This window comes from Peromyscus californicus, unplaced genomic scaffold (genome assembly GCF_007827085.1).
Source record: "Peromyscus californicus insignis strain IS unplaced genomic scaffold, ASM782708v3 Scaffold_2__1_contigs__length_46816999, whole genome shotgun sequence".
Classification (NCBI taxonomy): domain Eukaryota; kingdom Metazoa; phylum Chordata; class Mammalia; order Rodentia; family Cricetidae; genus Peromyscus; species Peromyscus californicus.
Window position 1 is genome coordinate 40,753,744 of NW_026294540.1, and position 21,803 is coordinate 40,775,546.

A 21,803-nucleotide genomic window follows, 5' to 3' on the forward strand; every position below is an offset into this window, starting at 1 on the left:
ACAAGCCATTGGCTGTGAGATGGTATCTTCTAGAAATGTCAGATAAAGCAGGTTTCATGCGTGGGAGGCCATGCTGACTGGCTCAGGGGCCCCTGCAGGGGAGTCTTAGTAGCCAGAGAGAGGAGGTGTGCTCAACTCTTTTCTGGTTTGATTAGATGAAGAAGGAGGTTGTCATGGGGATATGTGATTGGATAACAAAGTGCCATTTTATATCAATAAGGCAGGGCATCAAAACCTGTTTGCTCAGACTCTTCTCTGTGACCTTGTGACTCCAGAAACTCCTGTTCTTTTCAGCATGCGTAGGAACTGTACCTCTCGGGGCAGTCAGAGGACCCTCCCTGGTTTGTTAGTTGGTTGTTGCTTAGGATCGAACCCGGGGCCTCAAGGTTCCTAAGACCGTGCTCGACAGCCTTTTTCCTGGGTTTGATCCCCTGTCTGAAGGGAAGTGACAATGGCATTTCTGCTTTCACGGTCTTGCACATCAGAGTGCCGTATTTTGGAGTGGTATGTCTTGAGTCCATCATTATCAACTCTAACTTTTGAGGGGGAATCTGGATGTTGGAAGCAAATGCTACTGAAAAGGCAAGTATTTTCAGTGTGAACTCCTTGGGTCTGGCTAAAACATCTGTTCCCTTGAATTCCCAAAACAAGTGGGAGTAACTGATACGCGCATCACGGGAACAGTCGCCAGAGGACAATCAAACCTTATTTTCAAACTAAGTGGCATTAGCATGAGACTTCTGAACTTGGTTTGGTTTTTGAGACAGGATCTCACTGTGCAGCCCAGGCTGGCCTGGAATTCCATATACTCCTGCCATGTGTGAGGCCGTGGGTCTAGTTCCCAGGACCAAACCCCAAACCAGAGGTCAGAAGAAAAAAAAAGATTTTTAAAAATGTGTACTTTTAGTAGTTCGAGCACACATTGAAATGTTTTTCTAAGAAAGTGCAAACATTGGTCACTTTGTAAAGATTTGAGGCCACTGGTCATTGGGTTGTGTGTGTGTGTGTGTGTGTGTATGTGTGTGTGTGAGTGCTTTTACCGTTTAACAAGATGGAAAGAAAAGGAGGTTGCCAGAGCTTCGATTCACTTAGCGCAGACCTCTCCAGGCAGCCTGAACCTGAGGGCAGCAACATCACAGCCTTTCATGGTGTCCCTCGCACCTGGACCGCTGTTAGGATAATTCGGGCTTCCGGCCCTACTGACAAAGCTGTATGGCCAACACTTCACAGTGTGTTCCCTGGCTCTTTCTCTCCCAGCGGGACTCTGAAGAATGTTCACCTCTCTGAAATGACGAATTGTGAGAAGCAGGCCTGTGTTCCGTTCACTGCGGCCGCAGAGCAGAGAAAATCCACTCACTCCACCAGCAGTTTGTTGGGCGCTGCTGGGAACCACACCCCCACTCTGCCAGCTCAAGTATGTATTCTCCTTTCAGGGGGTCACAGAGCCAAGCCAGGCTTGGAGTGAATAACCGTCACAGTATAGGGCTTCCCCTGTGGAGAGAAGCTCCCTGCTGGACATCAGCTTTCCAGAGTGCCCCAGGGGAGATGGTAGAATGTCGCCTTCTTGACATCTGCTTCCCTTATTTCCCAGTAGCCCTGGCTCTGTCTACTGTTTTCTTTTACCAAAAGCATTAGTTAAAATCTATCAGAAATAGCGGGGCCTTTGGTCTAGTAGCTGCATACAGAATCAGTGAGTTAAAGATCAGTCGTGACACTGTGGAGACTGCGTCAAACACAGACTGCCAGGCTGAGCGCGCACCTTTCTACAGGACTCCTCCCCTTCACCCTCACCCCCCCTTCCCCTCCTCCCCCTTCTCTTCCCCGTCCCTCTCCTCCTCCTCCTCCCCTTCCCCCCTCCTCCCCCTCTTCCCCCCTCCTTCCTCTCCCCTTTCTCCCCCTCCCCCTCCTCTTCTTCTTCTTCTTCTTCCTCCTCCTCCTCCTGCTCCTCCTCCTCCTCCTCCTTCTCCTTCTCCTCCTTCTTTTGGTTTTTCGAGACAGGTTTTCTCTGTGTTAACAGCTCTGCCGGTCCTGGAACTCACTTTGTAGACCAGCCCGGCCTCTGTCTCCTGAGTGCTGGGATTAAAAGCATGTGCTACTACAGTCTGGTTACAGGAATACTTTTCAAAAAAGATTTATTATTTGTTTTTACTTGATGTGTCTGAGAGTTTTGCCTGCATGTATGTGTGTGCACCACTTGCATGTCTGGTGCCTTCAGAAGCCAGAAGGGGGCACTGTGTCCTCTGGAACTGGAGTTACAGATGCTTGTGAGCCACCATGTGGTGCTGGGAATCCAACCCAGGTCGTCTGCAAAAGCTGCCGGTGCTCTTAACCACTGAGCCATCCTTCCAGCTCTTACTAGACCACTCTTTGCTATTAAATATTCATTAAGAATCACGGGGGGGCTTGGGGGCTGGAGAGATGACTCAGCCATTAAGAGCACTGACTGCTCTTCCAGAGGACCTGGGTTCAATTCCCGGCACCCACATGGTGGCTCACAACCATCCATAACCCGAGTTCCATGGAATCCAACAGACACTCACGTGGTGCACATACCTGCATGCAGGCAAAAAATATATACTCCGAAAGCAAAATAAATAAATCTATACAAATTAAAAAAAGAATCACAGGGCTGTGAGCAAGACAATCTTAAATATTTCCTCTGCCCAAAGCTTGTATATACCACCCCTGGGGCTTTGTGACATCAGAGCTCGGTGGCAAGTTCTTAAATCATTATGTCCATGTCTTCTTTGTCCCACCAGTGTTCAGCAGCAGCCACCAGCTCCCGCGGCGCCTCCCTCATGCTCACACTTACTTGCTCTCACCCTGTTATAGTGTTTATTTGAGCAGGCCACGATCCATTCATGAATGGGGTAACTCCAGACCTTCGGAAGTTTGGGGCTCCAACCGAGGGACTGGGGAGGGAAGGGGAAGTCTTTCATAATGTGAACTTGACAAAGACAGCCTTTGACTTGTTACAGGGGTGGCCTCATTTGGTCACTCCAGGGGACCTTGTCGGAGGTTGGCTGCTGGCGGGATGAGCTGAGCACACTGCTTACACTGAGATGGAATCGGCAGGCTTACCTAAGGACCCAGAGTACTGGGGCTCAGTAAGTACCTCCTGGCTGATTTCTTTTCATCATCTGCCACTGTTCTTGGGAAAATCTTCATGTCCGTCTTCAGTTGAGGTCACAGAGTTAAAGAGGACTTTTTTTTTGGGGGGGGGGTGATCACACACATGTGTGCTCCATTCCAATTTCCTTTCTCCAGTGACATTTACGGGATGTCCCAGTCATTAGGGTTGGACGTAAGTGAATTCTCTTTTCTCGGCACAGTCTAAATTTGCATTTTATTGCCTCGTTTAAAGCTGTACACATCCTGTGACTTGCTTTTGCCCAAGAAATGTGGGTAGAAGGTGACTTAAGAGTCTATGCCCAATTCAGTTCCCATTCTACCAACATCAAGGAAGTGACTGTCCATCAGACTTCAGTCTGTGGATGGTCACACTTCCCCACCTGGTCCTTACGGCACACGCAACATGAGCTGGAAATAAGCTTCATTGTGTAAAGCCTCTCTTCTCCCCCTCTGCCTCCCTCCCTGGCCCTGCTCTGTGTGTGTGTGTGTGTGTGTGTGTGTGTGTCCGAACACATTCTGTTCCAACCTGTTCTGATCCTCTAGCATTCAGCTAAGAAGAACTACCCGGGAGCGGCCTCTAGGAGAATTTTCATTTTCTACCTTGGGATTAGGGAGAGTTTGAGGAGGGCTCACGGCTCAGCCAAGAAGAGACAAGAATTCTTGTGCAGTATAAGGTCTTCAAAAATATTTATTTACTGCAAAATAAACTTTATGTAATTCCAGCTACTTTGGAGGCTAAAAAGAAGGAAGAGGCTAGCCTGGGCTACATTGTGAACCTGCATTTCAAAGAGAAAAAAAGGGACAAATTGAATTTGACAGGGCATTATTGTTTGTTTTTTCTCTGTGTAGCCCTGGCTGTCCTGGAACTCGCTCTGCAGACCAGGCTGGCCGTGAACTCAGAGATCCACCTGCCTCTGCTTCCCGAGTGCTGAGATTAAAGGCGTGAGTCACCGCCATCTGACTTGTTTCAGCACTTCTTACAAGAGCAGATATACATGGGGTCCACCAGCAGTAAGAGTGTCAAAGGTCGACAGTGTAGTCAGCTAGGGGCCACCCTTCCCTAAAAGGAGGCCGCCTTCAAGCACACTGAGGTCATTTTGTATGTGTTTGGTGTGTGGAGTAACTGGGTGCTATATGATCTTGGGTAGGGGAGTATCAGGTACCATATGATCTTGGATGGGGGAGTATTAGGTAGTCTTTCATCATGGGTGGGGAGCGCCGGGCTCTGTGTCCTCATGGGTGGGGAGCGTCGGGCTCTGTGTCCTCATGGGTGGGGAGCACCGGGCTCTGTGTCCTCATGGGTGGGGAGCGCCGGGCTCTGTGTCCTCATGGGTGGGGAGCACCGGGCTCTGTGTCCTCATGGTGGGGAGCACCGGGCTCTGTGTCCTCATGGGTGGGGAGCGCCGGGCTCTGTGTCCTCATGGGTGGGGAGCGCCGGGCTCTGTGTCCTCATGGGTGGGGAGCGCCGGGCTCTGTGTCCTCATGGGTGGGGAGCACCGGGCTCTGTGTCCTCATGGGTGGGGAGCGCCGGGCTCTGTGTCCTCATGGGTGGGGAGCGCCGGGCTCTGTGTCCTCATGGGTGGGGAGCGCTGGGCTCTGTGTCGTCATGGGTGGGGAGCGCTGGGCTCTGTGTCGTCATGGGTGGGGAGCACTGAGCTCTGTGTCCTCATGGGTGGGGAGCACTGCGCTCTGTGTCAGCTTGTGTCTCTCATTGTCTCTGAAGCTTTCCCTACTCAGATGTTTGAGGATAGGTATATTTTCTTTCTTATTCTCCCTTCCCTTCGACTTTGTGACCCAATTTTTTTTTTAATCTTTTAAAAAAGATTTACGGCCCATCTTTTTCTGGTATGTCATTGCTAGTGACATTACCAGTGTCTGGTAATGACCAATCTCGTCGTTTTGTGGGCATTCCTGTGCAGGGTGGTACAAACCTCTAGCCCTGGGCACTTGAGATGTTGAGGCAGGTGGATCTCTGTGAGTTCCAGGTCAGCCAGAGCTGCACCGTGAGATTCTGTCAAATACAAAACAATGAAAAACCAAAACCACCCAACACAAACTGACTTTTAAAAAGCAAACTGTAAGGTTATTCGTATAAAAACGACACGGGCAGGACTAGAAGTATCTGCGGCTCTGTAAGACAGGGGATTGTGAAGGTCTGGGCCTTGGAACAGAAGCTGCCTGCCTTCAGCCCTGTTCTGGCTGTTAGCACTTGTTTGCTGTCCTGGGTGGCTCACTGAGCCTCTGTGGGTCTCGGGTGCTCACCGAGCCTCTGTGGGTCCCGGGTGCTCACCGGGCCTCTGTGGGTCTCGGGTGCTCATCGGGCCTCTGTGGGTCTCGGGTGCTCACCGAGCCTCTGTGGGTCTCGGGTGCTCACCGAGCCTCTGTGGGTCTCGGGTGCTCACCGAGCCTCTGTGGGTCTCGGGTGCTCACTGAGCCTCTGTGGGTCTCGGGTTCTCCCTGTGACGTGGTGGCTCTCCACACTGTGTGTTATTGTGAGCGATAAGCGAACACCTGCAGAGCACTTTGAAAAGAGCCTGGGAACCCGCAGGTGCCAGGAAGTAGTGCATCCTATATAGTCCAGGAAGGAGGCCAGCGCACAGCTCAGGGTACAGCCATTGTGGCCTTAGGCAAGTTAATGACCTCTCTGAGCTGTTTCCTTTGCTTCCTTGTCTTTCAAATGGTGACAATAGTACTGACCTCACAGAAGTGTTGCGAGGTTACAATTAAACAGAACTCACAGGGTTTTTAATCACACAGTGTGTCGGATCATATGAGACGCTTGATTCGGGCCTCTTGAGTGCTGTTATTTTAAAAACCCTCAGCATTTAAAGAAACAGCCTGTGTGCTCCTCTTCTGATGGCCCTTACCTAACACTCTGAAAGATGGAATTGCTGGCGCTGTCCACTTTCTTTGATGGGTGATTTCTTTGATCCAGGGATACGGCGGTGTTTACATTGGCTACCAACCTGGTGACATTCGGGAGTTATTTTTTTTAATGATCATGTCATTTCTCAGAAATTCTCCAGAAAGCAAACATCTTTAGGGACAAAATAAAGACTCCCGTGAGTTCTTACAAACACCTGTTTGCCATTTCCCAGGTGATCACTTTTGTGCCCATCCTGGCCAGAACTGCTGCCTTCCATATTGAAACTCGGAATTGTCTGTATTGATTCTGCATGTTCTATTTGGTCTGAGGCGTACTTTGTAGCGAAAATTTGAAGGAATCTCCTTGTATGTTATGTCTTAGGGCCATGGGGATAGTTTTGTTGACCTCAAACCTTCACGGGACCCACACGGGTGTCCCGCATGTCTCCTTTTCACACCAGAAGGCCGGAACCCCACCTATACCTTAGGCCAACATGGTCAGTTTCCGATCACATGTTCCCTCAAGAGCCGTGAAGTTTAACTGCCCACATGACAGATGACATCACATCTCTTTCCTTCAGTCACTTCTCTCTCTGCTTCAGACAGCCCAGTTTCTCTATCCCATAATCCCCTTCAAGCATGTCTCCAGGGGACAACAATCCTTGTGTTGGGGGATTTCACTCCCTCATGAACAAACACTTTGGAAGACTGCTCACTTGAGTGGGCAAAACGGCCCTGATTGGGTAACGGAGGATCCCATCCTGTGTGCATCAAAGCACATCCTTGTAAAATCTAATTCCATTCAAGAGCCCTGATGGGTCATTTTAGGAACCCCTCACCTTCCCCTAAACACACAGTTACTGCACTTTACTTTCAATGTCTGGGGAGGTTCCCCATCTTCCCTTGGTTTCCTGACGAACGCTATTAAGTCAATGGAGCTAGAATCTCACTTCAGATACTTTCTCTTATTAATTTCCTACCCATATATATATATATCCACACTTGTCTGGGCCATATTGGTGCCCGGGCCCCGTCTCTGGCCCCTAGAACAAAATCTCATTGCATAGTAACCCTGAATAGAGCCAGCCTCATTCTGGTTCCTGTTAGCCGTTCCCCACAGTCGGGGCTGAGGAGAAAGAAGCCGAGCGAGGCAGGCTGCGTTCCTTCCAGGCAGAACAGAATCCGTTTGCATGGGGCAGGGTATGGAGGGGACTGGGAGTCGGGGCCTCTCTCACGAAGGAGCCCGTGTCCGGGGGAGGATGGAGCTGGATCAGTGGGGAAAGGAACTTTGAAAGAAAGCTGAAGCCAGCACATCTGGAGATGCAGTTTGGTATTTATGAAAATAGACTGCCCCAACAAGAACAGTCTTACTTCTTTGCAACCCTGAGAGGCTTTTTTCCCCCTTCTGTTTTGCAGGCCACCACAGGGGTTGCGCACCAGCGGGCCACCACCAGGAGGTGCTGTGGTTCACTAAAACCAGCCCGTTCTAGCTCCTTCCCAGAGGAGAAAGGAGAGAGAGATTTGAGCAGGGTTTATTCCCAGGGTCTCGGCCCTGTTGTGTCCAACGTCTTAATCATTGGCTGAAACCCAGCCATCTTCTTCGCGGGGAATGGCACCCTGCCCTGCTGTCCAGCTGCACGGGTACACACCCTGCCCGCCCTGCTTTGCTTCTGCCTCTAGACGCTCCGGTTCTTCAAAGTTACTCATACCCTTCCTGTACCGATAACTCCGGGGCTTGCGGGTGGGCGGACAGCTCCATTTCTGCAGCTTTTTAATGACTAATTGAGCCTCCACACTGTGTCAGAGAGAGAGAGAGAGAGGAGCTATTTGTGTTTTTCTCAGGAAACTGGAACCTCTAGGTGGGAAAGGACTGGTTTCCTGGAAGAATGCTTCTAGAACACCATCCTCCTCAAAAACAAAACAAATTTTTATCTATGCACTTCCTGCTTCCTCCGTTTAAAGTATTCCCTCCCTTGGCCAGTCTCGTAAAAGAAGTTCAAAGGCTCAGCCTACTTCGAGCTCGGGGCTCAGGAGCCATTTTCTTTGAACATTTTACATTTTTCTTTGGTTGGACCATCACAGGGTCATGATTCTGAAATCCTACTCAACTAATTTCTGCTAATGCTCTTGTGTGGAACCTATTTCAATGTATTTGTTGTGTTATTCCAGTATTTTCAGAGGAGAAGCATGCCCTGTTCACATGTCATTGGGAGGCAGAAGGCACATAGTGGTTGCTGTTGCTCAGATGGGACTATTTAATTTGTTAAAGTTTGCGAAAATGCACGCCCATCATACGTTATAAAATTACGTGTTAATTTTTCCGTCTGATCCTACTTGTAGATATTCTTCTCTGAGAGTCACAAACAGTAATGGTGCGTAACTCAGCTCTTAGATGTCAGTGCTACTTAAAAAAAAAAAAAATGCTCTAGTATGAGTCGAATCTGCTTTATAGGGAGCACCTGAAGGAAGCAGCCATCATGTCGACGTCAGTGTAAATCAGTCTCCTGGGAAATCACAAAGGAAGGAGACAAGAGAAAAGTGAGCCACAGGCACGTGGGCAAATGACTACATCTCAGGGCCTCCCTGGCCAGTGGGAAGGGAGATGGATGTTAAAGGAACAGACCCAAATGAGAAGATGAACCAGAAGGTGCTCCCTAAAACCCAGAGGCCCTGATGAGGGGCCCAGGGCTCTGAAGGTTTGGATGGTGTAAAGGACAGAGGATGACGCAGGGGAGGGGACAGAGGCTGGCCAGGGGTATGAGGTCAACACTGGGTGGGGGGTTGAATAGCCATTGTCTACAGAAGCATCGAAAAGAAGTGAGTGGGCGCCAAGGCTGACTTGATTCCTTCGTATCAGGGATGGCTGACCAGACACGCCTTCAATCCAAACAGGCTTCAGGAAAAAAAAAAAATGTCAAAGAGGAACACGGCCTTTTTTTTTTTTTTTTTTAATAGATTGACATGAAAGAGAATGTCGGCCAGGCGGTGGTGCACACCCCTTTAACCCCAGCACTCGGGAGGCAGAGGCAGGCGGATCTCTGTGAGTTCGAGGCCAGCCTGGTCTACAGAGTGAGTTCCAGGACAGGCACCAAAACTACACAGAGAAACCCTGTCTCAGAAAACCAAAAAAGAAAAAAAAAAAAAAAAAAAGAAAAAAGAAAAGAGAGAAAAAAAGAATGTCAACTACACAAAGTTTAGGGATTTTTTTTAGATTAATTTTATTTTATGTGTATGAGTGTTTGGCCTGCAGGAATGTATGTGCACCACCTGTTAGTAGTGTCTGTAGAGGTCCAAAGAGGGCATTGGATCCCCTGGAACAGGAGTTACAGACGGTTGTGAGCTGCCATGTGGGAGCTGGGAATTGAACCCAGGTCGTCTGCAGGAGCAGCCAGAGCTCTTACCCACTGAGCCATCTCTCCTGCCCCCACACACAGTGTTTTACCTTTACTGTTCAGGTATTGATGTGGAGAATTTTTTAATCTGGAGATTTTTGCTGATATCTATGAGATGGTAGAGGATTTAAAAGATTATAAGGTACAGGGTTTTGGCGTCATAAGGATGGGGGTTTTCTTCTAGGAGGTTCAGTTTGCCCCAGATAAATCCCTGCCGATTGTTTCTCAATCATGCTACTACGGAAAATTATTTAGAGCTCTTCACCAGAGTCCTGTTTTTAAGTTACAGATGCCATATAATTGTATTAATGTTGGATGTGGTGGAGGAGACTGTTTGGCAAGCTTTATGTCTGTTTTTATTTTATTTTCTGTTTATGGGTGTTCTACCTGCATGTGCATCTGTGTACCACATAGATGTCTGGTGCTCAAGAAGTTCAGAAGAAGGCATCAGATCCCTGGGAACTGGAGTCACAGATGGTGTGAGCTGCCATATAGATGTTAGGAATTGCACCTAGATCCCCTGGAAGAAAAGCCAGTGTTCTTAACTACTAAACTATCTCTCCAACCCCAGTCTGTTTAAAGAACTGTGACTATATTAGAATCCTAAGTCATCATAAGGACTTCCCAAGTTACCACCAACTGAACGCCTGTCTGTTCTGTGTCCTCATAGGGTTTTGCAACCCAGGTCTCCAACAGGGCCACTGCTGGAAATAACAGGCCAGCTGATGTCAATGTCGGAAGGACCAAGCAGACCTTATGAGTAACCTGCTCACTTACTGAAAGGAAGCTTTGTTATCACCTCCACTGGGTCGCCACTGTGCTCCTCACCACCATACACTCCCAGCTAAAACATCCAGTTCCTTCCACTGAATGCCCTTTCTGTTCGTCTGTTTTGACACACACGCTGTGTCTCCCACTCTCAACATGCCTTAGTTGCCTTGTGTACGGCTGAGGCCTCATGGCTTCTCCCGTCGACTTTGGCGTGTCTAGTGCTGTTACACGTGTTCATCCATGTTTGACAGTCACACTGGTGAGGGCTCACGGGTGGAGCGTCTGACATTCCTAGGAGGCACAGTCTCACAGCGAACTCCCCGATCCTCTGGCTCTTACAATCTTTCCACCCTCTTCTGCAGTGGTCTCCGAGTCTTAGGTATGGGAGATGTTGAGCCTGAAGTGGATTGATTCTTTACAGGTGCCTGCCTGTTCTTGAGGTAGTGACACTGTGCGTATGCAAGAAGTGCTCTGCTGGTCACCTCCCCCCACCAGGAGCAGCCCAAGGGCACCACCACCCAGCCAACAAAGGTCAACAGTGCACGGACTCTCCACTCCCAGTCAGAGCCTCCATCGCAAAAGCCCAGCACGGATGGACAGACCAGCTCTCACACACCAGAGACAAAATCTTAACTGGCTGGCGGCTGATCCCAGACTAAGAATCCAGACAGAAAGTGGAGTCCACACAGCAGAGGCAGAACTTATCTAACTTGGTGTAACGGAGACTAAGCAGTGGGAGGGAGAAGCCGTGTTCATTCCACACAGGAAGTGGTTATGATAGCTTCAATTTCATCTTATTCCTTTTGTAGTTTTTATTTTTTTATGCTTTTTACATCAATTTTTAGTTGTTTTGTTTTAGCCTTTTTTTTTTTTTTTTTTTTTTTTTTTTTTTTTTTTTTTTTTTTGGCTTGGATTGCTTTGCCTTTCTCTTTACCTGGTCTATAATAATTTCTTGATGATTTCTCATTGTCTCATGGTCTTTCCCCCTCTTTTTCTCCCTTTCTCTAGGCCCTCTCTGTTTTGCTACTTAATTGTTAATTATTGATAACTTTATCTCCAAAAAAGAATACACTTCATTTCCCAATTAGTACCCGAGTACCGCTGTCTGAACCTTGCTGGGGATTCAAGAGAAGCGGACAAGTGTTTTTTACTGCAAGCTAGCACCAGAACTGCTGTCAATCCTTACATGGTGTCGCAATTGGCTTTCCCCCCTGAATAGTAGTGGGGGACAGAACTCAAGCAAGGGCAATTCCTCACCAAGGCTCACATAAAATTAAACAGACAGGGCTGGAGAGATGGCTCAGTACCTAAGAACACCCATGTTGGGTGGCTCACAACTGCCTGTAACTCCAGCTCCAGGGGATCTGACGCCCCTTCTGGACTCCATAGGCACCTGCACTCAAGTGCACGTGTACACACCCCCACAACCCCCCCCCCCACACACACACACAGACACACACAGACACACACACACACAAATTAAAACAATAACAAAATAGATCTTTAAAAATGGGGACTGAATGCACAATACACAGAACCAAAGAGTTCGTTCTTAGGGAAGACAGGCAAAATTGACAAACCCTTATCCAAATTAAACAAATTGGAGCTGAAAAGGGAAATATTACCAAAGGTTCCAATGAAATCTGAGAATCATTAGGGGATACTTTGGAAACCTATATTATAAAAGGTGGCTAATTTAGAGGAAATACATAAATTACTGAACACATGTGACTTGTCAAAGTTAAATCAAGAAAATGAACAACTTACACAGACTCATAGCAAGCAACTAGGCAGAATCAGTAATTAAAAGTCTCTTAACAGAGAGTCTTTTTTTTTTTTTTTTTAGACAGGGTTTCACTGTGTAGCTCTGGCTGCCCTAGAACTCACTCTGTAGACCAGGCTGGCCTTAAACTCACACAGATCTGCCTGCCTCTGCCTCCCGAGTGCTGGGATTAGTGCTTGTTCTTAACAAATGCAAAATTGAGATAATTCTTGTTGTCTGTCTGGTCCTAAGACAGCAGCAGAAAGCACAGTCAGAGAAACTACTGAAAATATAGACACTCATGGAGATCAAGACATACACTATTAGGAATACAAATCAGGAGGGAATTAAAAAAATCCCTAGATCTGAATGATAACATAAAAAAATACCAGAATCTGTGGGTACAACAGAAGTACTTCTAAGAGTAAGTTTACAGCTAGAAATGTCTACATTAAAATATTAGACCAAGTTGTGTGGTTGTGGTGCATGCTTTTAATCTCAGCACTCGGGAGGCAGAGGCAGGAGGATCTCTGTGAGTTCAAGGCCAACCTGGTCTACAGAACAAGTTCCAGGACAGCCAGGGCCACACAGAGAAACCTTATCTTGAAAAAACAAAAACAAAAAATCAATTAACTAAAAAAATAAAATAAATTAGAGGCTGAAGAGTTAAGATGGTTAAGAGCGCTGGCTACTCTTCCAGAGGTCCTGAGTTCAATCCCTAGCAACCACATGGTGGCTCATAACCATTTGTAATGGGATCTGATGCCCTCTTCTGGCTGGCAGGCACACATGTAGACAGATTATTCATTTACAGAAATAAATAAATCTTTAAAAAAAAGAAAAAGACCAAATCCTGCCAGGTGGTGGTGGTGCATGCCTTTAATCCCAGCACTCAGAGGCAGAGGCAGGAGGATTTCTGTGAGTTCAAGGCCAGTCTGGTCTACAGAGTGAATCCCAGGACAGCCAAGGTTACACAGAGAAACCCTGTTTCAAAAAACACAAATAAATAAATAAATACCAAACTCAAATAAGGAACTTAATGATGCTTCTCAGGGTCCTAGAAAAATAAGTCTGTGCTAAACCTGGAACCAGAACATTGAAAGAAATACTAAGCACCAGAGAAGGATTAAGTGATACAACAACACAGAGAATCAGTGAAGCTTAAGATCGGTTCTTTGAAAAGATAAATTGACAAGCCCTTGTCCAAAATGACCAAAAGAAAGAGAAAGAAGGTCCAAGTTAATTAAAATTACTGATTAGAGAGACATTACAACATATGCAAACGGAATTCAGAAGATCATATTTTGAAAACCTGGATTCCCACAAATCAGAAAAATTTTAAAGAAATGGGTAAATTTCTGAACACATGGACCTACCAAAATTCAATAAAGCAGGTATTAATAACTTAAGCCGATCTATTAAAGAATGATATGGAAATGATAATAAATAGTCTCCCAACTAAGAAACCACCCAGGCCCAGATGGACACAGCTGAATTCTGCCAGACAATTTTTTTTCCCTGTTCTCCACCTGAGACTGAGAGAAAGATAATTAATTGTATACAAGTGACACTTGGTCACAGGTGAGAACAGAACTAGTCCAGAATGCCACAGGTGCATGGCAGAGGGCCAACGGGGACTGCTTTGGTTTTGAGGAAGGCAGGAGGCGGTCCTGGAGAGATGTGAAGCTCCAGTTACACTGAGACTTATTCCCGGCAGTAGCATTCAGTCCAGCATCCGCAGCAGCATCCCAGCCTCAGCATCCCATTCTCCTGCTCTCCGTCTTCGTGGGTGCACAGGCTGGTTTTCTCTGGTCTCTGCCTCATCTCTCTTCTCTTGTGCTTCAGCCTGTGTGCTCTCTTCTTCCTCCACTTCACTTTCAGGGTGTGAGAGTTTCAAGGAAGATGGAGCTGAGGCAGACAGCTCGGCCAGACGTTTAGTGAGAAGTTAACACCAGCGCACCTCAAGCTGTTCTATAAAACAGAAATAAAAAGAACACACCAGACTCAATTTGCAAAGCCAGGATTGCCCCGACACGACCCAGATAAAGACACATAAAAGAAAATGACAGCCCAATATCTCTGACGAACACACACAAAAAAACTCCCAATAAAATGCTGGCAGACCAAACTCAACAGCACATCAAAAGGATCATTTACTATGATCAAGTTGGCTTAATTCTGGGAGGCAAGGATGGTTCAATACACACAAATCAGTAGCTATAACACATCACACAAATAGACTATCACATAATCATAGCAATAGATGCAGACAAATATCATCATGCAAAGCCCAACATCACTTCATCATAAAAACTCCCAAGAAGCTAGGAATAGAAAGAGCATACCTCAATATAATAAGAACCACATAGCCTGGTGTTGGTGGCACGTGCCTTTAATCCCAGCACTCGGGAGGCAGGCGGATCTCTGTGAGTTCGAGGCCAGACTGGACTACAGAGCGAGTTCCAGGACAGGCTCCAAAGCTACACAAAGAAACCCTGTCTCGACAAAAACAAAAGACAACAACAAAAAGAACCACATACAAGAAAATTATAGCCAGTGTTATACAAAATCTTTCTGCTAAAATTAAGAATAAGATAGGAGAATGTAGTGGTGGAACATGATGTATTTATTTATTAAGGAACATGATATATTTGAATGAAAACACGTTCATTAAGTCTATCACTATACACAATGAATATAGATCAATAAAAATTATTATGTCTGTGTAATGAAACACTATGTAACCATTAACATGGTAAGTGCATTGTGTTGGTTAGTTTTAACCTCCAACTTGACACAAGGTAGAACCCCCTGAGAAGGGAGTCCCAATTGCAGGAATGCCTACATCAGGTTAGTCTGTAGGCCTGACTTTGGGGGATTGTCTTGATTGTTAATTGATGCAGGAAGACTCAGCCCACTGTGGGCAGCACCATGCTCTAGGCAGGGGGTCCTGAACTCTACAGGACAGGAGAAAGCCAGATGCTTGCAGGCAGAAACAGGAGCAGGCATGCGTGGATTTCTTTCTTTCTGCTCTTGACTGTAGAAGTGATGAGACTCTCTGCTTCAGTTCCTGCTTTGACTTCTCAGTGATGAACTAGAACCTGGTATTATAAGACAATGAACTATGACAACAGAAAGGCAGTGTTTGGGAATACTCAGTGAAAATGAACACCTAATAGTTTATATCATAACTATTGATTTTAACTGTCTAGAAATTCATATTTAAATATTGACTTAAATACTTGAATTATAGATTTTTCTCTGTAAGTATCCATGAACATTCATACCACTGTAAGGATTTTCAGCTCCGAGCACACTGAGAGTCCGATGTGAGCCATTTAGTGTTGGTGGTGACCTCCTTGGGGATGCTTGCCTACTCTCTGGTCTCTCATTTCTTTGAAGCCTAGTTTGAGGTGAAGGGGGATAGGCAGACAAGGCAGTTGTGAGGTTGGCAAAGCCATTGCCTGGACGTTCACAAGGGCAGCCAGCAGAAACCAGGGCACCACCTGGGGGTACCTAGTTGACTCAGCAGCAGGTCCCCGCTCCTTGGCTCTCCGCACTTATGCTTGGATTGGCAGGGCCAGAGTTGCTCAATTCATCCTCCAATAGATTTGTTGCACGTGTTGAGTGCTATTGTGTGCCTGGTACTACACGAGGCATTAGATAAAGGCCATGTCATCATGCTGCTGTCTGCCAGGAAGAAAGTAAGCAGACATAAGCTCCACTAGTGATGACTGCACGGACAGCAATGTTTTTAGATCCTTGGGGAGAGGATGTTTAAAAAACCCCACTGATGAATAAGTTCCGTGGTTCTAGAGCAATCCAGGGCCAGACCTGAGGATAGATGTTTCAGTGTCTGTATTCCTGTGACTCACTGCATTCCAGAGAACCTGGGTCTGGCGGGTTGAGGAGGCTCAGAGGGGAGGAAATAGGTCAGAGCAAAACAATGCCACATAAAGGGATGACTTATTCACAAATGCTATGTTTTTTAAATGAATGGAAATAATTTTACCTCGGAAGTGAAGTATGCCAATTTGCCTACAAATAGTTGTTTATTCCTGCGTTGCAACGAAGTAAGGCTGAATGGGACTATGTCAGGGATGTTTCTGGGAACTCAAGAATAGATGAACAAGAACGGCAGCCCAGCGAGCTAGGAGAGAGTCGGGGATGTAGGCGTGCCCTTCAGTAGCCGTGGGACCCGGCTGAGTGAGGACTCAGTTCCGGTTGCCAGTTAACCTCTTCCTTGCGCCGTTTTTAGGAAGGTACATGAAATGGAGATGGGAACTTAAAAGATGCAAACAATAAGATGATTAGGAATTTTAAAGTTTTTTATTTTATTTTTTAAATTATATGTGAAGGTTTCTTAATGTATGTCCGCGCACCACATCCATGCAATGCCAGCCAAGGCCAGAAGAGGGCATCCCTTAGACCTGGAGTTACAGATGGTGGTGAGCTGCCATGTGGGTGCTGGGGACTGAACCCCGTCCGTCCTCTGCCGGAACAGCCAGTAGTGCTCTTAACCACTGAGCCATATCTCTAGCCCTGACCAGTACTTTTTTTCTTTAATAGACTTGACAGTGATAAAAAGGAATTATACATGTCGTATATAATCTGTGGTTAGACTGGCAACTTCAACTGGAAAGGACTCTTTCAAAAATAAAATGCTAAGTGTCCCCCTCCCTTAAATCACTGAAGAAAGCCTGTTCTCTGTGGTGTGGTCTCATAATCTGAGAAATCAATTCCTATCCAATGCACGAATCAATGGTTTCTGTATTTTACCCCTAAAGATGTCATTTTTAGTATGTCAAACATTTATTTTGCTATGCCACGAGAGATGAGTATAATAGCCAAAGACTCATCAAGATGTAAATTAGTGAGCTGCAGAGATGGATCAGTACGAACTAGGCAGGTAGGTCTGAAACAATCGTCACGAGGGGCTTAAGCGTGCTGAGGGAGGAGTGTGTGTATGTGTAGTGGTGGACGGAGCAGAGGGGAACACTGACGGACACCTGGGAGACAGTCATGGCAGGGAAGGCCAAGGTGTGATAATCAAGTGACACCTGGGGGAGCCAGGAATCCTCAACACGTTGGCATTCTTGGCAGTCTTCCATACCCCTATCTTGCCGGGGGAGGGCAGAGCTGTCAGAGGTAAACTGAGACTTACAGAGCTTCTCCAGGTCACCTCCCCTGTTAGGTCCCCAGAGTCAGGACATCTGCAGCCTCTGCCACAGAGGTTTTGCTTATGGAATGTGCTGGGTTTTTCTTTTTGTTTGTTTGGTTTTTTTTTTTTTTTTTTTTTTTTTGGTTAACACAGGCTGGGGTCATCTGGAAAGAAGAAACTTTCTATTGAGAAAATACTTTCATGGGATTGGCCAGTAACAAGCTTGTGGCAGGGTTTTCTTGGATAGTGATTGATGTGAGTGGGTCAAACCCACTTTAGGTGGCTGTCATCCCTGGTCCAGGGTTATATTAAAAAGCAAGCCATGTGAGATCAAGCTAGTAAGCAGTGTTCCTCTGTGGCCTCTGCTTTAGTTCCTGCCTCCAGGATCCTGCCTTGAGGTCCTGTCCTGACGTTCCTTTATGATGAACTATAAACTGAAATCAACCCTTTCTTCCCCAAGTTGTTTTTGGTCATGGTGTTTCATCAGAGCAATAGAAACCCTAACCAAGACATGGAGCCGAAGGGATGGACCTGTGCCTGGGAGCCTGGTACCGGCAGGCGTTAGCTGGGTGCAGCTCAGGGTGAGGCTGCTTGTCTATGGTGCCTGCATTGGGACAAGGTAAACAGGCTGCACATCAACCTGGGAGCTGGCAACAGCCTGCCGCAGAGAGCATGGAGACAGAGATGGCCGCAGGACAGGGCTGGGGACCTGGGCTGGCCTCAGGGGGGAAGGTCTCTTTCTACTGCAGAGATTAAAATATATAAATTAAAAAAAAACGTAAGAACTTGATTGCATAATTCCAATTATATCTAGAATAGGTTCAAAGCGGTGTTTGAAAAATAATTGGTACATAACTGTCCGTATTATGGGGCACAATATGACATTTAGTAGATATATACAGAGAGGAATGATCGTATGAAGGTGATGGCATCCCCACCACCTTTGACATCTTGTCTTTATATTGGGATGTTGTGTATCAATAGCCTCCTAATTCAAACATGCAGTCAGGAGGGGGGCGACTCCAGACTCAGAAAAGCAAATGAAATTTACAAGGCTTGGGAAGTTCCTGAAACTTACAAGATTACAAGGCCCCCTACCCAAGGTTATGTAAATAGTAACCAAAGCTGGTGGAAGCAGACGTCAATTCTGCAGGTCATTCTGGGAGCTCCTGGGATGTAGCTTTGGTGAGCAGTCACACTAGCTGGGATGGGCTTTCTGGTGGAGGGGGTGCCTTTGACACTCTTGTAAGGAACTCCTTATTCATCATCTTTTAAGTGACCCCAATGAACGCACAGGTTCAGTAAGTTAGGCTTGGGTGGGATCATCCTCTAGTCTGGCTACAGTGTCGCCTGCGAGAGCCTTGGAGAGGCAAAGCCCTGACGACTATGAGTCCTGAGGACCTCATGCTGTTATTGAGCATAGCTCTGATTATTGCCTTTGTGGTCACCACATCCCTCATAATCTATGGGTTGTATGAAAACTCTCAGGGGTGTCTAGCTCCTCAGTGGCCAATGTTCCTAGTACTTAGAATAGTGGTAATTGATTTTTCCCAAGCATTGCTGCTGGAGCAGATGAATGAGTCAACGTTTGAAAGAATTTAGACATGTAGAATTGTTAGGAAGGTTAGGTTACGATAATTTTGTTAATGGCTTTGAGGTAGAAAATCTTGAGGAACAATTTAAAGTTTAGAAAGGCACATTTTCAGTAGTTGAATAAGGGACTCATTGAGGTCAGGGAACAGGAACAATGGCTGTTGCTGGCTGGTGTACATTCTTGCTAGGATGGGTTGGTGATCAAAGGTGATGAATAATTCCTTGTACCCTTTTCTACCCTCAGCTTCCTGATACAAAAAAACTGTTGATGAGTGGGTATGCACCCTGAGTATTAAAATAGAGCTGACTGGTTGTTTTTCATACATAAAAGTTTAGATTTGTGATTCTTTTAAGATTTTTTTTATAAGATTGCGTTTTAAGATAAATAATAAAGTGATGGGTCCATTCCTTGTAACTGCAAAATGCATCCAGCCAGTAAAAGATCTGACTGAGAAAAGTATCTTGCTTGCTTACACTCTGTTAATCTATAACAAGTTGCTTGGGCATGAATGTATGTGGGTTCTTGGAGATAATTTGTTTTTCACCTGTAATACATAAAATGTTTAATCATGTAAGGGATCTGGAAAACATGCTTTTTTTTTTTTTTTTTTTTTTTTTTTACTTATAATCATTGACTTAAAAACAGAATGTAATCACATTGTGATTTTTATACTGCTTGAAAGATTTTGCTGGGGTATATAAGCTGTGAGGAAAAATTAAGAATACACAGAAAGGATCCATCTGGATAGAGGTAAGAAAAGAAATAAAGAGATGAGAGAGATAGAAAGACCCTAAAGGTGTGTGTGTGTGTGTGTGTGTGTGTGTGTGTGTGTGTGTGTGTTTCCCTTTTTCACCAGCCCCAGAGAATTAAATTCTACTCCCTTAGATAGAAAAGTCAATTGAGTGATTAGTCTGCCAATTCCGTGACTCCCCCTCAATTCCTGAGCTGCTGAGGGCTGGTCCTCACAGCAGCAACACAGCATGGGAACATAAAAACAAATCCTGTTTTCTGTTTTGAAGTATTCAGTAACGGATGACAACTATAGCGTCTGCTGTGCGCCTGAGTGTTGAACGTTCTTTCTACGCAACGGTACCCCCATGCCTGTTAACCACCCTCTCTCCATCCCTGCCCCTCCCTGATGCCTGCTCCTACCCCTTGGTACTCACCATTCTTCTCTCTGTAATGGCGGGTTGGAGGTTTTAGCTGCCACTCGTGGGTGAGAACGGGCAGTGTTTGTCTTTCGGTGTCTGACGTCTTACTTCATGGAATGCATTTGGGGTGATGTTTTTCTATGGCTCATTCCTGGATACACGGGTCCTTGATAAGAATGCAGACTTGACCACAGGCTCGTGGGTGGGGCTCAGACAGAGGCGTTTTAAAAGAAGGAGCCCAGACACTTCTTATTGCATAGAGATGCCTCCTGCACATGGATGTCTGAGATCTCAGGAGAGCAAGGTGTACTGGCTTGCTTTTCTGTTGCTGTGATAAAACACTGACCAAAAGCAACTTGGGAAGGAAAGGGTCTATTTGGCCTATACTTCCAGGTCACAATCCGCCAATAAGTGAAGTCCTGCCTGGGAAGCCAGGCAGGAGCTCAAATAAACTACGGAGGAATATTGGTTGCTAGCTCATGCTCTAACCCGGTCTCGGGCTCAGGCTCAGCTATTTTTCTAAAGCATCCTTTATTCACCCGCCTAGGGAGGTACCACCCACAGAGGGCTGGGCCCTCTCGCTTCAGTCAACCATCCAGACTTCATGGACATAGCCACAGGCCGATCTGATTTGGACAGTTCCTCACCTGAGGTCCCCCTGCCCAGTTGACTGTAGATTGTGTCACGTTGACAGCTAGGACAGAGGGGGAAGCCAATTTTTGGCCAGCTTGCTGGCGTTTCTCAAATTATGCCATGGTTTCACTTCATCAAACCTGGGGAGAAAAATTGTTGGAGGGTGGCAGAGAGTTCCACATATTCTAACTTCTCTCTCTTTTCTCTGGTCCAGTGTGACTGCTGGGTTTCAATGAGCATTCCTGGCTTGGAGTCATATGAACGTCAGCTGCCTCCCTTCCTTCTCCGGTGCTAGGATATAGAAAATCCATCAGCAGGTATGCCTTCGCCCTCTTGCTATGTAGCCTGTGACCACACGCTTTGTGGTCTCAAACACCTCCCCTCCGTTATCTTCTGTTTCCACAGCTGTGGCGTTGTGGCATGGCTTCGCTGGACCTGTCCCACAGGCTGTAACATGGCCATCAGCCAGGCTGGCTCTCAGATGGAGCTTGGAGCTCCTCCAGGGTTTTCAGTTTTTGGCAGAATTCACTTCCTTCTGGTTATGCAACTTGGGACTCGTGGTTCTTGTTTGCAGTGGGCTGTAGGTCTATAAGCTTCATTGGCCTGTAACACGGCAGATGTGGCTGAGCCCAGTACAGACAGACATGGTCTCCCCCTCTCTCCCTGGACAGCCATTGCATTCACGTAAGGTAGCCGAATGAAGAAAGCGGTACACAGTGGCTGCTTATGCTGCCACGAGAAACTACCTTACACCGGGTCCTTACACGGGGTGCTATCGCATCATAGTTCCTCTTACTTTGAGGGTGTGGGTAAGGGGTTTCTTTTCCGTCCTCTCTCCTTGGTTGGTAGAGTTCTGTGTCTGTGTCTCTACCTTCTCTTCTTAGAAGGTGTCTAGACACCAGGGGTTAGGACCCACCCACTCTAATGGCTTCATTGACCTTAATGTTCTTCCGAGGCCGGGTCTCCAAAGGCAGTCAGCCGTATCCTGCAGTGCTCGGAGCTCAGTATGCGGATATTAGGTTACATAATCCGGCTGGAGAAAGAAGCAAGGCTGATTGATGGGCGCGATAGTGGGGGCGGGGGCGGGGTGGGCAGTGCAAGCTGCCCGCATGCGTTCCTGGGAGGAGGACCTAAAATCTCATCCGATGGGGCGGGGGGGGGGGGGGGGGGGGGGGGGGCAAGAAGGGTGGGAGAGAGGGCGGCACAGTGTCCAGGTGGGAGGAAATATGTCCAGCAAGCTTGGGTGCCTTTGACTTCCGCTGGCAATGCACTGACTGGGCTGGGAAGCAGAAGGTCTGCATCTCACAGCGTGGGGGCAGAGGAGATGGCCACCTAGAGGATG

General features: G+C 46.8%; 1 long non-coding RNA gene across 1 annotated transcript; it reads right to left on the bottom strand.

The window, feature by feature from the left end:
• Positions 1 to 14,530: 14,530 nt before the first annotated feature.
• Positions 14,531 to 21,474, bottom strand: LOC128120652 (uncharacterized). Its single transcript, XR_008221922.1, has 2 exons — positions 19,844 to 21,474; positions 14,531 to 15,023 (listed from the first exon to the last, which is right to left on the bottom strand). It is a non-coding gene; the product is annotated as an uncharacterized LOC128120652 (long non-coding RNA).
• Positions 21,475 to 21,803: the final 329 nt, after the last annotated feature.